Raw genomic sequence first — 17,789 nt, forward strand, 5'->3', positions numbered from 1 at the left:
TAAGTTCTGTTTACTTTCTTGATTGTGATTCATGCATAGATCACTCAGAATCTTCACTGTCAAATCCAGTGACCACCATTAACATAGTAATAACCTCTACTGTTTTTTCTGAATTAATTAAAGAGCTATTAAGAATTGATGATTGATAATCTGATTTCCATGAGATTTAGAAACCCCTTGGTACCAACCAATTTAGAAATTAAATAACAAAACAATAAAAAATATTTTGTTCTTTTAATGTTTTTGCTTTGGAGACAAGCTCTCATATTTCTCTGGCTGGCTTCAAACTGGGATAGATCCCCAAAGCATCTTGAATTTCTGGTCATTCTGCCTCCTGCCTCTGCCTTCTGTGGTCTCAAAGTGGATGGATCATCATAGAGCTTAGGTCAAACCCAGATTCATGAACTAATGAGAAAGGGAAGTACCCAACTGCCAGGGAGGCAGAGTAGCACAGTCTATTCCCCTAATAGTGATTGTTGGTCTTCCTATCTATTAACTTCACTGATAGCTCAGGAGTCATTGATCAAAGCAGGTCCTCCTTTCTATCCATTTCTCTGTTCTTTACACTTTACCTACCTATCCCCTTGTTGCTTGTCACCCTCTCTCAAGGTAAGTTAGAGTTCAAGCATGTATTGTATAAGAATTTTCCATTTCTTAAAGTAAATACAAATAAATCTGCTCATGTCCTCTATATGCACAATGTTTTTGTTTGCCAGTTTTAATCAGAACAGTCTGATAATGACCACTGGTCATTGGCAAGACCCATCCCCAGGCTATTCCCATCTCCAAGACTCTATTCTACTCTCTATTTTTGTAAGATCAGTATCTTCAGATCACATTGATGAGGGAGGTCAGGTAATACTCCCAATCTGTGATTACTTTATTTCACATAATAGAATCCAAGAAAAATAAGAGTAATAAAAATAGACGAAAGAGAAAAAAACACAGACCAAGGGTTCAGAAGATGTTTTCAACAAAATCATTGAAGAAAATATCTCTTCCCTAAAGAAAAGGATTGCTATCTAAGTTCAAGACACATAGAGAGCACTAAATAGACTGGACCAGGAAAGATGTTGCTTCAGTGCCAATGTATAGTGATTGGTCAGGGAAAGGCTGCTGTCTTATCAGAAGGAATAAAAGTTGTTTGGACCTTGATAATTGATAAAAAACATTATCACCAAGGATGTTTGCTTCATTACCTAGCTCCCCTTCATGATTATATCTTTTTGAAATGCTGTGTTTTTAAGACGGAACAATGTTAGAAATTTGTTCAATGCTTTTGCATTCTTCCAGTAACTAAGATCATAAGGTTTTCCATCTTTTGTTGTGATTATTATAGTTTTCAAAGCCTCTTCGGCAGGCCTGCACATGTTTTCATATACATTTTTATCAAGAAGATGTAAAGAAAACAAAATCATTTCTTAATCCATGGGCTACGGATAAAGCAGTGAAAAGATATGAAGGCATTAATTATGGTTTGTATCTCAGTAAAGATTCTTATAAGATCAGGTATGTTGTAAATAAGGAGTCATTTTTCAAAAAACTGCATTTCTCAAAGGTGAGCTTAGCTAATGTGGTAAAATAAACAGATGTTCTGTCATCTAGGCTTAATTGTGTCACAAGCAAAGTAGATATCATATAGTTATTAAATTGGTAAGAGGCATATTATTAAAAACTGACTTTGACATAAACTCACAACCTCCACTGTGCTATATCCTGTCCACTGGAGTTTCATCACTAAGCATTTACTTCTTCTCATTGTCAACACCAGTTCTTAGGTTCCTTTGTATGAAGCCTCTTCTCAGGAAAGACTGTCCTCTATACCACAGTCTGTGTATCATAAACACCTTTATCCAGTGTCTTGATCTTCTAGAATACTTGGTGCAACTTCTACATCAGAAACGCTTGTGTCACTCTTTACTTGAAGGCTGTGGAGGTGACTGCTCTGTACATATCGGTGGCACAATATCTACTCCAACTCTTCCTCTTCTAACTTCTCTCTCTTTATCAAATTTTATAGACAAGCCAAGAGCTTCACTCCTGATAATATGTCTTATTAGGGGATGGCATGGCTTTTACTATTCACATGATGAGATGATGTCTTTCTTACCTGTATTGTTTTTAATGATTTGCATATTTGACTAACTTCAGTTTTTTTTTTCCTCATACACTCACTACTTTATCATCCATTTATTTGGAGCCAGTCAGAGAGATCAGTTTGTGACAAGCCTTCTTCAATAAGCTTGTTTTTGGTTTGTTTGTTTGTTTGATTGTTTCTTTTTACTTGAAATTAGATTTAAAGTATATGTTTACCCACAGTGAGAACTTGGGGACCAATATGAAGAGTGTATTGCCATAATCCATCTTCTAGAGGGAATCAATGGACTACACACTCCTAATTATGTCTCACCTACATAGGCAACCAAAATCTTTTCTTTCTTCCCTCCACTGTGAGCATGTATATATATATATGTGATGTAGTAAAATATTTTATCATGGTTGGGATAAAACAAAGCTTAAGGTAATGGAAAGAATCTATAATATTTATTTAACGATGCTGTCACATTCTGGAGAAAGCTTAAACAGGGAAATATGCATTTTTGACAAGACTTTTGATAATACATTGACTATTACTAGAAAATTAAATCTAAGATTGAGTATTAGAATAGGATGGTTTGAAGTTTATTAAGGTAGAATCATTAATAACAGGGATAATTTCCATTTTCTACTTTCTTTTGAAAGGTGAACACAGAACCCTAAAGTCATTATATGTCAAATTAGAAAAATGGAGACAAAGGTAGCTGAACCAGAGGATATGAAACAATATAAGAGTTAGGTCTTGAATATTATATGAACAAAATAAAATCTACAGTTCTCTCAAATTTTAAATTGTATTGGTTGCTTTATGGAGTTAGTTAATAAGAAAGTTTCACAAATTTTACTTGGTGGAGGCAGGTGTGTAAGAGGTCAGAAAGAGTACCATTTCTGACCATGTTAACAGAATATGATGGCAAGACGAATTATTTTTCAGATACCAGAAATGACCATTTATTTAATTTAATCTTGCAAAGTTTCATAATGGAAATAATTTTTCATTGGATTAATATTTAGAAATTATATCTTATACCACAGTTAAAGGAGTAGAGTACCCTTACAAATTTGCAAGAGAACATATGAAAGTGTTTTAAATATTGCAATTCAGTTTTTAGACACAGCCAACTCTAGATGATAAAACTAGATATATGGTTCAAACAGTGAATATTTTATAATATATGTAGTTATACATAAAATGTGTAATGTATATACACCCACACAGAAAGAAGCAGGGATGTGAGAATGATGTGACTTCTGTGGAAATCAAATTTGTTACATGTATCATATATCAATAATCTCATCAACTTCAATAATCTTAGCTATTTTACCTTTCATCTGGGGAGAACTTATTTTTCTGTGAAGATTCACTGATAAAATTATTGTTTTATGTTTTTTCCCATAAAATTACTTCATCCATCCCTAAAAGTTTACTACCTATTTCAGATAATCTTAAATTTTAACATTGTTAAATATTAACGTAGTTATTTTTCAATTTAAATACAATCACTTAAAGAAAAACTTAAAAGAAACTTCATTAAGAGAAGGATTTGGTTTCACATGACTTGCATTTAAATCTCTCAGACAAATAATTCTTCAAATAACAGGGGTTGGGGATTTAGCTCAGTGGTAGAGCGCTTGCCTAGGAAGCGCAAGACCCTGGGTTCGATCCTCAGCTCCGAAAAAAAAAAAAAAAAAGAATCAAATAACAGCAGCACACATGATTCATTTGAATATTTTTTTCAAGTTGTTGTCAGACGCTTCATATAATATTCAGGTTTTGAATTTTCCTGGGATAGCTGCTGCCTAGAGTTGTCTGCACAACAACCAACCATGACCTGAATTGGGGTAGCAAGTCACAGAGTTTCTATGCAAATGGAAACTTGCTATTTATTACACATGATTCCTACTATACCTTCTGTATAAGTGTACCTAATCAAAACTAATTATAAAGTAAACCATCGTAGCCCCTATTTGTCATAAACTTTTGAGTTTGTTGTAGGGACCACAAAATAGGATTTTTCATTTTTGATCTTTAAAATTGTTGAAATCTCTGCCTTAAACAAAATAAAACATAATTTCAGGTGAGCCCTGTGACTCTTGAGTAGTGCTAAGACAAGATTGTATTTTTTAATACCAGCATGCATCTGCATCCCACTAGTTGAAACATGTGTGAGTAGTGTCAACTTGCTATGCAGTTCACATTGCCAGATAAATCTATAGAAATATTTCAATTTCATTTTTAGTATTTAGCAATGAAAGCTATTACTGCATCAATGCATTTCTGATTCAGTGTAAGTTAAGGATGTTTTCTAATTGTGCATGAATGTTGGCAACCTTGTTAGTTCTGAAACTTGTTTAAATATGTAATGTTTAGCTGAGTCTTTAAACAAAATCTGGTAAATTGTGACCTTGTCATGTGCTTTTAAAAAGCACTACTCATTTTTATTGAGTTAATGCTTGGTGTTTTCATACTGCATTATACCCACATGGAAAACACATTGGCAGAAAATATTTGGGAAGAACTAGATAAACATAGAAAATCATCATTGTCTACTATAGTTCTTTTAAGCATTACATGGTATTTTTATTTACTTTTTATTTTTATTGGCTATTTCTTCATTTACATTTCAAATGTTATTCCCTCTCCCAATTTCAAGTCCATAAGTTCCCTATCCCCCTCACCCTCTTCTATAAGGGTGTTCCCCCTCCCCACCTACTCCCCCTTACAGTCCCGCCCCTGACAGTGCCTGTTGTAAAATTTTAAAAAATAAAAAAAAAATCTTTTATTCCCACTAGGTCTACACTGCAGTGCCCCAAGATATCTTCTTGATATCTTAAGTCTCAGTCAACAAAGCCCCTTACCTTCTCTGCTCCATCCCATATCACACTGCCAAAGGCCTCTCTCTGAGCCTGGCAGCAATTTCTCTACCTATCTAGTTCCCAAGGCAGGTTTCCATGATAGAAACAAATATCCCAGTTCCGCTGCAGACCAGTGTCTCTAAGCACCACACACTTTCTTTGATCTAATTGATAAGATATAATTGCCCACCTAAATCCCTTAAGAACATTTATAACAACCTGGAAAGGTACAGCATGGAATCTTAATGTCAGCTTCCAGATTGTCTCTCTACGGCTTCTCTCTCTGTCTCTTGGGTTCCTGTCTCTCCCTCTTCCTTCAAACTTTTCTCCCGCCCATTCTTCCTTCTCATCCAATGACAGGCCTCATTCTATCTTGTGCCTGCCCCACCTGTGACATCATCCCACAAATACCCTACTCTGCAGGTCCAACCTTAGCAGTACCAAGGGTTTCTCTTTCCATTGATGCCCAACAAGACCATCCTCTGCTACATATGTGGTTGGGAGCCATGAGTCAGTCCATATAGTCTTTGGATAGTGGTTTAAGTCCCTGGGAGCTCTGGTTGGTTGGCATTGTTTTTCTTATGGGGTTGCAAGCCCCTTCAGCTCTTTCAGTCCTTTCTCTAATTCCTCCAACGGGGGTCTTGTTCTCAATTCACTGGTCTGCTGCTAGCATTCGCCTCTGTATTTGGCATGTTCTGACTGTGTCTCTCAGGAGAGATCTATATTCGTTTCCTGTCAGCATGCACTTCTTAGCTTAATCAATCTTATCTAGTTTTGATGGCATTATATATATGGGCCACAAGTGGGGCAGGCTCTGAATGGCCATTCCTTCAATCTCTGTCCTGGATTCGCCTCCAAATCCATTTCTATGGATATTTGTGTTCCCCATTTTGAGAAGAAATGAAGCATCTGTATTTTGGTCATCCCTCTTCTTGAGCTTCGTGTGGTCCTTGGATTGCATCTTGGGTAATTTGAGCTATTGGGCTAATGTCTACTTATCAGTAAGTACATACCATGTGTATTTTTCTGTGGTTGGGTTACCTCACTCAGGATGATATTGTCTAGTTCCACCCATTATCCTATGAATTTCATGAAGTTATTATTTTTTGATAGCTAAGTAGTACTCCATTCATTAGATGTACCACATATTCTGTATTCATTCCTCTGTTGAAGGGCATCTGGGTTCTTCCCAGGTTCTGGCTATTATAAATAAGGCTGCTATGAACATAGTGGAGCATGTGTCTTTGTTGTATGTTGAAGCATATTTTGGGTATATTCCCAGTAGACGTATAGTTGGGTCCTCAGTTAGTGGAATGTCCAACTTTTTGAGGAACCTCCAGACTGATTTCCAGAGTGGATGTACCAGCTTGCAATCCCACCAACAATGGAGAAGTATTTCTCTTTCTCCACATCTTCGCCAGCATCTGTTGTAGCTGAGGTTTTTTTTATCTTAGACATTCTGTCAGATGTAAGGTGGAATCTCAGGGTTGTTTTGATTTGCATTTCCCTGATGACTAAGAATGTTGATCATTTCTTTAGGTGCTTCTCAGCCAATAAATATTCCTCAGCTAAGAATTCATTGTTTAGCTCATAACACCATTTCTAATAGGTTTATTTGGCTTTCTGGGGTCTACCTTCTTGAGTTCATTGTACATTTTAGATATTAGCCCTCTATGAGATGTAGGATTGGTAAAGATCTTTTGCAATCTGTTGGTTGCCATTTTGTCCTAATGACAGTGTGTTTTGCCTTACAGAATCTTTGCAGTTTTATGAGGTTCCATTTGTCGAGTCTTGATCTTAGAGCATAAGCCATTGGTTTTTTATCCTAGTTCTCCTGTGTTCGAGACTCTTCCCCACTTTTTCTTCTATTAGTTTGAGTGTATCCGGTTTGATATGGAGGTGTTTCATCCACTTGGACTTAAGCATTGTACAAGGTGCCAAGAATGGATTGATTTGCATTCTTCTCCATGCTGACCTCCAGTTGAACCAGCACCAATTTTTGAAAATGCTATCTTTTTTCCATTGGATGGCTTTAGCTCCTCTGTTAAAGATCAAATGACCATATGTGTCTGCATTCACTTCTGGGTCTTCAGTTCTATTCCACTGACTGATCTGCCTGTCTCTGTACCAATACCATACTTTTTTTAAAAATCACTATTACTCTGTAATACTGCTTGAGGTCAGGGATAGTGATTTCCCCAGAAGGTCTTTTATTGTTGAATATAGTTTTCACTACCCTGTGTTTTTTGTTATTCCAAATGAATTTGCAAATTGATCTTTCTACTTCTATGAAGAATTCAGTAGGAATTTTGATGGGGATTGCATTGAATCTCTAGATTGCTTTTGGCACAATGGCCATTTTTACCATATTAACACTGCCAATCCATGAGCATCGTATGTCTTTGCATCTTCTGAGATCTTCTTCAATTTCTTTCTTCAGAGACTTGAAGCTCTTATCATACAGATCTTTTACTTTCTGGGTTAAGTATACCAAGGTATTTTACATTATTTGGGACTATTGTGAAGGGTATCATTTCCCTAATTTCTTTTTCAGCCTGTTTATCTTTTGAGTAGAGGAAGGCTACTGATTTGTTTGTGTTAATTTATACTTCAGCCAACTTTGATGAGATTGTTTATCAGGTTTAGTAGTTCTCTGGTGGAACTTTTGGGGTCACTTAATTATACTATCATATCATCTACAAATAGTGATATTTTGACTTCTTCCATTCCAATTTGTATCCCCTTGACCTCCTTTCATTTTGTGATTGCTCTGGCTAGGACTTCGAGTAAGATATTGAATAAGTCCGGAGAAAGTGGGCAGCCTTGTCAAGTCCATGATTTTAGTGAGATTGCTTCAAGTTTCTCTACATTTAGTTTGATGTTAGCTACTGGTACATTGTGTATTGTTTTTACTATATTTAATTATGGGCCTTGAATTCCTGTTCTTTCCAGGACTTTTATCATGAAAGGGTATCAAATTTTGTCAAATGCTTTCTCAGCATCTAGTGAGATGACCATGTGGTTTTTATCTTTGAGTTTGTTTATACAATGGATTACTTGATGGATTTCCATATATTGAACCATCACTGCATCCCTGGGATGAAGCTTACTTGATCATGATGGATGATCATTTTGATGTGTTCTTGGATTTGGTTTTCCAAAAATTTTATTGAGTATTTTTTGTTGATATTTACAAGGGAAATTTGTCTGAAGTTCTCTTTCTTTGTTGGGTCTATGTATGGTTTACATAAAAGAGTATTTGTGACTTCATAGAAAGAATTTAGTAGTGCTCCGTCTGTTTGTATTTTGTGGAATAGTTTGGACAGTATTGATATGAGGTCTTCTATAAAGTTCTGATAGTATTCTGCACTAAACCCATCTGGTCCTCGGCTCCTTTTAGTTGGGAGACTTTTAATAACTGCTTCTATTTCTTTAGGAGTTATGGGGTTGCTTAGATGGTTTATCTGTTCCTGATTTAAATTTGGACCCTCGTATTTGTCTAGAAAATTGTCCATTTTCTCTAGATTTTCTAGTTTTGTTGTATATAGGCTTTTGTATTAGGATTTGATGATTTTTTGGATTTCCTAGGATTCTGTTGTTATGTCTCCCTTTTCATTTCTGATTTTGCTAATTTGGACACACTCTCTGTATCCTCTGGATAGTCTGCCTAAGGGTTTATCTATCTTGTTGATTTTTCTCAATGAACCAGCTCTACTTTGTTGATTCTTTGTATAGTCCTTTTTGTTTCTACTTGGTTAATTTCAACCCTGAGTTTGATTATTTCCTGCCTTCTATTCTTCTTGGTTGTATTTGCTTCTCTTTGTTACAGAACTTTTAAGAGTGCTGTCAAGCTGCTGGTGTATGCTTTCTCCTGCTTATTTTTGCAGGCACTCAGAGCTGTAAGTTCTCGTGTTTGCACAGCTTTCATTTTGTCCCATAAGTTTGGGTATGCTGTACCTTCATTTTCATTAAATTCTAAGAAGTCACTACTTTATTTCTTCCTTGACAAAGTTATCATTGAGTAGAACATTGTTCAATTTCCGTGTATATGTGGGTGTTCTTCCCTTATTGTGTTGAAGAACAGAATTAGTCAGTGGTGTTCTGATTGAATGCATGGGATTATTTCTATCTTCCTGTATCTGTTGAGGCCTGTTTTGTGACTGATTATATGGTCAATTTTGGAGATGGTGCCATGATGTGCTTTGAAGAAGGTATATCCTTTTGATTTAGGATGTTCTATAAATATCTTTTAAGTCTATTTGGTTCATAACTTCTGTTAGTTTACATATATCTCTGTTTAATTTCTGTTTCCATGATCTGTTCATTGATAAATGTGGGGTTTTGAAATCTCCTACTATTATTGTGTGAGGTGCAATGTGTGCTTTGAGCTTTAGTAAGGTTTCTTTTATGAATGTAGGTGCCCTTGTATTTGGAGCATAGATATTTAGGATTGACAGTTCATCTTGGTGGATTTTTCCTTTGATGAATATGAAGTGTCCTTCCTTATCTTTTTTGATGACTTTTAGTTTAAAGTCAATTTTATTCAATATTAGAATGGCTACTCCAGCTTGCTTCTTCACACTATTTGCTTGGAAAGTTGTTTTCCAGCCTTTCACTCTGAGGTAGTGTCTGTCTTTGTTTCTGATTTTTGCTTCCTGTTATGAAAATATTTAGAGGTGCCATTATGTTTGTGTGTGTCTCTTCTTTTGCTTTTGTTGCAAGGAGATTACTTTCTTACTTTTTCTAGGGCATAGTTTCCCTTCTTGTGTTGGGCTTTTCCATCTATTATCCTTTGTAGGGCTGTACTCATAGAAAGATGTTGTGTAAATTTGTTTTTGTAATTGAATATCTCAGTTTCTCCATGTATGTTAATTGAGAGTTTTGCTGGATATAGTAGCCTGGGCTGGCATTTGTTTTCTCTTAAAGTCTGTATGACATCTGCCAGGATCTTCTGGCTTTCATAGTTTCTGGTGTGAAGTGTGGTATAATTCTGATAGGTCTACCTTTCTATAATTTTGTTGAAGATGTTTACTGACCCTTTAAGTTGGGAATCTTTACTCTCTTCTATACCTATTATCCTTAGGTTTGATCTTATCATTGCATCCTGGACTTCCAGGATGTTTTGGACTAGCAGCTTTTTGCATTTTACATTGTCTTTGACAGCTGTGTCGATGTTTTTTATGGTATCTTCTGACCCTGAGATTCTATCTTCTATCAGCACTCCTGTAGACCAATTTTCTTGTTTTCTCTCAGCCAGTTCTGGGAACAGAGTGTTTTCCTCTCAGGTGTGTAGTCACTCGTGGTGACTGGCTTTCAGCTCTGGTTGCAGGCTAGAACCGGAATGTTCTTGCCCCTGACCGCCCCTAGGTCCTTGTGCCCAGGGGACACAGATGGCACAAGGCAATTTCCTCTTGGTTCAGGGATGTGGACAGAGAGTATTCTCTGATTTCTCATGAGTGTCAGCACTCAGGAGGTCCAGCGCCCCTACCCCAAACAGGATTTGGTGCAGAGAGCTGTTTGACTGGTTCAGTTCAGTTCAGACCTGGACCATGGATTCCTGTTGCTTATTGCTCCTATGTTCTTGTGTCCAGAGGCATTATGAAGTTTCTTCTTGTGTCAGAGTTTTGGGCAAGGGTGGGCAGAAGTGGCAGTCTTTCCTGCGGTTTTGTGATGGTCTGTACTTCTTAGTGTTTTCTCCCCCCACACCAGACATTAGGAATCAGGGAACTGTGGGATGGGGACATATAATTGGAGATTTCATTTCTGTGAATGAAGAGTGTCTGCAATGTAGTGGGTCAATATTTATGTGTCAACCAGAAGTTTTTTTCTTACTTTATTATTTTTTTGGTATAAAATATAAAAATAATTTATTTAATGTTCTTTGGGGCATTGTACCTGCATGTATGTTTGTGCACTGTGTATGTGCCTGGTGACATAGAAGCTACAATCAGGATTTGGATCTCCTGCTAGGAAAGGGGCAGATGGTTGTGAGCCACAATAAGGAGCTGAGAATCATACCTACCATCGGTCCTCTGGAAGAGCAGCCAGTGCTCTTAAGTGCTTAGACATCTATCCAAAGAAACTATTGTTAGCATAAAATGAGTTGAAAGGCTTGCTTCCTTGTGTGATTTGCTTAAACACCACAGAAGAAGTAACATCAATATATATTACATAGTTAGAGGTATAGGCATGAAACTAATTACCACAGACTGCATAACTGGTGCCATTGCTCATGATCCAAGCAGGTTGTAAGTTGATACAAGAGAATCAGAAATTCCAGAGGAGCTTAGGATACAATGAGTTCCAGGATAACCCATGATATATGGTGAAACTTATCTAAGGAATTAACAGTACCTAAACAATCATGATAAGCCACTTAATTTCTAATATACTTTTAGACTAATTTGGTATTGGTAATTTAATGTACATATAACATACGAATGGTTAGTTCCACATTTTAAAGTAAAATTATCTTAGGCTCAATTGCCATATCTTAAATAACATGAAAAGCCATATAATATTTTATAAACCAAGCAAATTATTATAGCAATGCTCACTTTAAATTACTAGTAGAAGTGCACTAAAATAGCTTAGCATAAAATCACCATAATATATTTTAAAATTCACAACTTTTCCAAGAGATATAAAGAATATAAATCTCATGATCTAATTTAGAGCCTGGGACATTGGTAATGCAGTAGCATCATGTTCAATTAAGTCATCCATGCACTTCTAAATAAACTCTTACCCATTCTGTAAGCAACCTCACCAAACTCACTGATTGAGTAAATGAGGCATTCATTGAAGTGTTGTTTGGAAATATCATCTTTCCCCTATCTGGGGTAAGTAGATATATACTCATAATACTCCAGATAAACTCCCAAAATGATAGGATCTCTTTTTCTTTTTATATTTTGTTAGCTCTCCAGTCAAATGTTCACTACAACATGAGCTCACAACAAGTCCCTGCTTTGGGCAGGTTGCCCTTTTATTCTGCATACATTTCTGATCTCCTGTTTCAGAGTTGAGAAAATTATTGTGCTAAACATGCTTCCTATTTTCTCTTGGTATTTTGTAAAGTGAATGTAACTTTGTGGAATGTAATTATTAAAGATATAAATGATTGTAAATATTAAGCAGTATATTTAATGAGTATGCTAATAAGTGTTTTCCAAGTCCTTAAGATCAAAATAAAAAAATTATATTGTAATTATATGGTTCCCCAGAAGTCACATTATGTTGGGATCAAACATTATAACCAATGTGCACTTATTGCAGTGTAGAATGAATGGCTCTGTTTTCTAAAAATAGTTTTTGAAGAAGCATTAAATTTGAAACTTAGATGTGATATTATCCATATTAAACTGTGAAATTACTGTGGAAGAAGAGGGAGATGGCATCATGTGGTAAGTCGATTCCCATCCCGTGGGGCCCACAGTTCACAAATGTGATAAGAGTCATGCATTATGAATTAGCTGTGATTTTAACTGGTCATTAATTTGGTTCACAAAGAATTCAGAACCATGCTCTAATTAGGGAGTTCACTGACTGTCCTACAAGCACCTAAGTAGCCAAGTGTAAGAGAGACTTCTATTCTAGAGGCTGTAAGTATGGAAACAAGTACACATAGAACATTGTTAGGTTCACTGGGAACAAATGTGAAGAGAGAGAGTAACTGTAATAGTTACTTTTCTATTGCTGTAATAAAGCACCATGGTTAAGGCAAATTACATGGAAAAAAGACTTATTCGGGGATAACAGTTCCAATGGGCTAATGTATACAGAGTTACAACAAGTAGCAAGCAGCTGGGGCAGCAGCTAAGAGGTCACATATTGAGCAAGAAAAAAAGGGTGGGGGACAGAGAGAAAACTCAAAATGGAGTAAATTTTTCGAAACTTCAAATTTGACCTCAGTGGCATACTGCCTCCAGCAAGGCCACCTTTGCAAACAGCCACTTTCTGGAGACAAATACAAGACAAGGTCGCAACTTTTATTATTTAAACACCATGGTAGCCATTTGAGTGAGGATGCTATTTTATATAACAATAGAATTCAGGGGAGCTATTCCCCAAGAAGTTAAAATGAATTAGCAAGCTAAAGTAAATTTAGTGTACATCTCACATAATTGATAAATTTATTTAAATGGTCACATTGTGTGGAATCTATTCAGGTTATCTCAGTAAGAGAATATATATATATTATATATAAAATATATAATTTTATATTCATTATATATGTATTTGCTCTCTATCTAATGCTGTAACCCAGATAAATTTATCAACTATGAGAGATAAATATCATTATGAGAATATGTAATGTGCAATTGTGTATATATATATACATATATAGTGTATATATACATATATATATATATATACACATATATAGTGTGTTACATATATAGATTGAAAAAAATATAGCATCTCTAAATATTTCAGCTTTGCATTTAGTTGTTAATACAATTAAAAATTCATGAAAATAAATTTATATTTTTAACAATGATGTTGAATCAGTAAGAAGAAAAGCTAAGACGCCCTGCTGACAGGAACAGCATTATCATATGCAGTTACACTTCAGGGATATCACATGATAGCACTTAGTGCCTAGAAAAATATTCAGATTTAACTGAGTCATGGAGCAGCACACACAATGTGATCAAAGGCTCAGCGAAGGATTGGATCTCACTTAATTATCTGACCCAAGTCTCCTTAGTATATAATCTGTTCCCTGCATCCTCACAGCCTTGAACACAGACAGCAGTAATGTGGGGAACTGGCAGTTTCTTCTATCAGCAGGACACTGAAACTCTGCCATAATGTTGAATGGGCCTTTGCACTCAAGAACAGCATTTGGCAGCTGCAGAGACTGTGTCCAAATGTTTGCATAGCTTCCAGTTTCCAAAACAAACAGAAACACAGTGTGTTCCTTAAATTTAATTAGTAGATTGTCATTTAATTTGGTCTCTTAACAATATGTCACTGTTGTTTTTAAGGTAGCATTCTAAATGGATAAAAGTTGTGTCACTTAAGCTTGTCCATTCCAGTGATACTAGGGGAGTATGCTTTGTAAACAACCTAGAAATCAATATTGACTATTCATACAAAAGATACTAATAAAAAGGATGACTATTGAATTGGAACATATAAAATAAGCATATAATAATATAAATATATAATCATAAATATATGTGAGATTTTTTTTATTAACTTGAGTATTTCTTATATACATTTCAAGTGTTATTCCCTTTCCCGGTTTCCGGGCAAACATTCCCCTCCCCCCTCCCTTTCCTTATGGGTGTTCCCCTTATACATAAATTCTATATACATATGTAAACATACAGCCTTGGAGAACACAACTCTATTCTAGCTAATTTATCTCATTGACTAACAGATTAATAGGTAATAGATAAAATTCCTGGTTTTCTGTTAAATCCTCAAGTAGCTCATTAGATCTAGGACACAGATCACAAAAAAATCAATGCACGCAGTTTCTGCAGATCAGGTTAAAACCCTGCCTTACTTATTATGAGCCATGTGTCTTTGGATTCCTGCTTGTGTCCTCCTACACTCAGAAACCTCTTTCATACAATGAGGCTGGGAATGACACTTGCTTCTACACATTGCAAGCATGATTACCAGCACTTTGCCTCATCCCAGAAGAGACCACTAAGCATCACTTCTTTCTGGGCCTTTTCATTGAGCTCAAAGCAATTAGGAACAAGAACAATATGTATCAGAATATACTTTAGAAGATGTCTATGAGGCCACAGTAGTCATTTAACTTACCAAATACAATTAGTTGCAGCAATTAAGGTTGTATTTGTGAGCATCAGAATGCCCTACTAACCTTAAAACCGTAGAAGTGCTTTCCTCTCTTTAAATGGGGCAGGAGTGGGGGAGGGAAGTGGTTTGTGGGTTTAGCCTCTGTTTAGCTGCACTCCAGTGTCATCAGGGAAGATGGCTTGAACTTCGCCAGTTTCAACACAGATGGTACTCGTGACATAACACAAAAGCATTCAGAGGTAGGATGAAGCTGGAATGGTGCAATACCTTATCTCACCTTTCTATAAAATTCCTACTAGAGTATTGCTGAGGTCTCAGTACTATTGTCTATGACAGGGGTTTATTCCTGGCTGGGAGGTGTTCTAAAATAGCAAACTGAGACCTCCCTCTCTACAAAAAATTTAAAGCTCTATTAACCTGAAAGAGTATCGGAAAAAGATACAAAGTAATATTTTATTCTCTTTTGTAATAGCCTTCATGGAAAACATAATTTGTTTAGACTTTCTTATACTCATTTTACAACGTAGCCTTTATTGTTTTAATATTGAATTGCCTATGGGAATATGCTGCTATAAACATTTCATTGCTTTGTTCCTTGGAAGCTTAACAAGGAGCTGATGTAAGGATATTTTATTTTGTACCTGAAATTTTTATGACTTTTTTGTGTCTTTGTCTCCCTTGAAAGAGAAATTGTAATAAAACAACACAAGTTTGCCATCACTGCTCACCTCACTCAGTGTGCTCTAACTCTCCCAGCTTTCCTTCTTTTTCTTAAGTGTACAAACCCCGTGTCTACCTCACAGCCTTTTCATTGTTCTTTATTTAGTTTTGGAAGTCTCTGCAGGCCAATATCTCCTCTGTCACTGCCTCTCTCAAGTCTGGTCCTCCATTGGCTCTGGTGAAAGCCTCCCCTCCTTGGGGCAGCTTGACTGGCCCAATGTCTTTTCAAATATTCACTATATCTTTAAATATATTTCTGTCGATTTTCCTTTTTTACTTTCTTCTTGTGAACTTGCTGCCCTTGTTAGTACATAATCAGACATGCCCAACATTAAAGTAGCTCCCTTGTAATTTGTCTGATTAATTCTACGGTTTTCTGAACCTAAAGCAGACTCAACCATAATTTTTAAATATATGGTAAACAAATGAAAAAAATCACTCCATTCTTCTCTACCTTGCGGCTCTCTACAAAATGGGAAGAAAAATAAAGGGAAAATGATTTTTAACACAGATCTTAGACAAAAATTTCTTAGGACAAGGTGAATTGTATATTTCTTAAATGCAAATGTCTTGTGTGTAGATAAAGTGAATTGACCACTAATTCTGATCAAGTGGAAAATTATTTAGAGCATCCACTGTGATACTATGTTGCTTTAGTGGGCATTACAATGCAGGACTTTTATAATTGACAGCAAACCATGATGAGAAGTACTTTATTTCACATATTTCTAATATTTTTGTCATTTTCATGATCAGATCTTAGTATTTTATGCATCATGAGACTTGTGTTTGCCCTCTCTAAGACATTAAAGATTAATTTAAAAGATTTGTTTAGAGAATTTAATGTGTGTTTTGTTGCAGTTACCTGAAGAAAGTAGAAAAGGGTCTGAACCCCTGGAGATAGATTAATAAGTGGTTTGAAGCCACTTGATGTGTTATGTGGGATGGGAACTCAATGTCTTTTCAGGAATAGTATACATTCTTAACCACTGAGTCACCTTTCTAGTTCCTAAATATTAGCCGTAAAGCATGTTTTTTTCATTAAAAAATAGGTAAAAGACTAAAAGAATCACCTCATGAAAGAGGATGCACAGACGAGGAATCAGTGAATAGAAGAATGATCAGCACTATACCTTCTTGGAAAAGCACTGAGAGGTCATTTGTGCCTGCCAAGAGCATCCTTTCCAGAAGGTAAATGCAGAGACCCCAGGACCCCAAGTGCTGCTGATGAAGTAGGATAAGGAGACATAATGAAATGGTGATAGGACTACAAGATGGTACAGCTACTTTGATAGGGCTTGGCTAGTCTAAAGTTTCTTTTATCATATCAGCTAGAACTAATGCCCAGTGATATACACCTAGATGGGTTGAAACTGTATGTGTTTAAAGAGCCATACATACCAGTTTATTCATACTTGTCAATAACTGGAAGCAAATAAAATATCCTTTAGTAAGTATTTAGATATAGAAACTGTTTATGTGCAATATGTGTGAGTTTAGTGAGCACTCTCCTTACTCCCGGTGGGGACTCTAAAGTACTCCATCTGACAGCAAAGAGCTCATACGTCAGTTACCATTTAATATATTAGTTCACTTCCAATTCAGAGCACTATCTGTGCCCTGGCAGTGCTATCTGAAGCTTCAGCAGCCGTCTTATTTAAGAAAGCCTCAGCTTTGTGCAGGATGCTTCTTACTTCCCTTCTGCTCCAGGGCTACAATTTCCCATGGGCATTTTAGGACAAAACTAAGAAACTTATAAATAAAATGAAAGGTAAATTTAACCAATTATTGAATCAGCAAAGATTGTTCTGGTATGTATTTAAGGCTTATTTAGTACATACAAATTGACGACAATAGCAGCATCAGGAAAATAACATAAAACAGCAGGCCCAAGGGTTAGCAAACAGTCTACAAGTGTAAACTGAATACAAGCTAGAGAAAGTGACTAAATGATGTGTGAGGAGTGAAGAATAAACAGAAAGTAAAATTTAGCTATTTCTTTTTTTTTTTTGGAGCTGGGGACCGAACCCAGGGCCTTGTGCTTGCTAGGCATGCGCTCTACCACTGAGCTAAATCCCCAACCCCTAGCTATTTCTTAATGTCAGACGTGGTGGGAGCAATGCTAAACTAAAGTTTGGGTGCATACAAATGGAAAATGCAAGTACAGTGTATCATTGAGCCCGGAGAAATGACTAAGTGGATAAGAGCAATGGCTGCTCCTGTAGAAGACCAGGATTTGATTACCAAACCACACCTATTGGCTCACCACTTTCTGTAACTCTAATTCCAGGACATCTTACATACTCCACTCGTCTATGTGGGGTATGACCATA

The sequence above is a fragment of the Rattus norvegicus genome, chromosome 1 (genome assembly GCF_036323735.1).
Source record: "Rattus norvegicus strain BN/NHsdMcwi chromosome 1, GRCr8, whole genome shotgun sequence".
Classification (NCBI taxonomy): domain Eukaryota; kingdom Metazoa; phylum Chordata; class Mammalia; order Rodentia; family Muridae; genus Rattus; species Rattus norvegicus.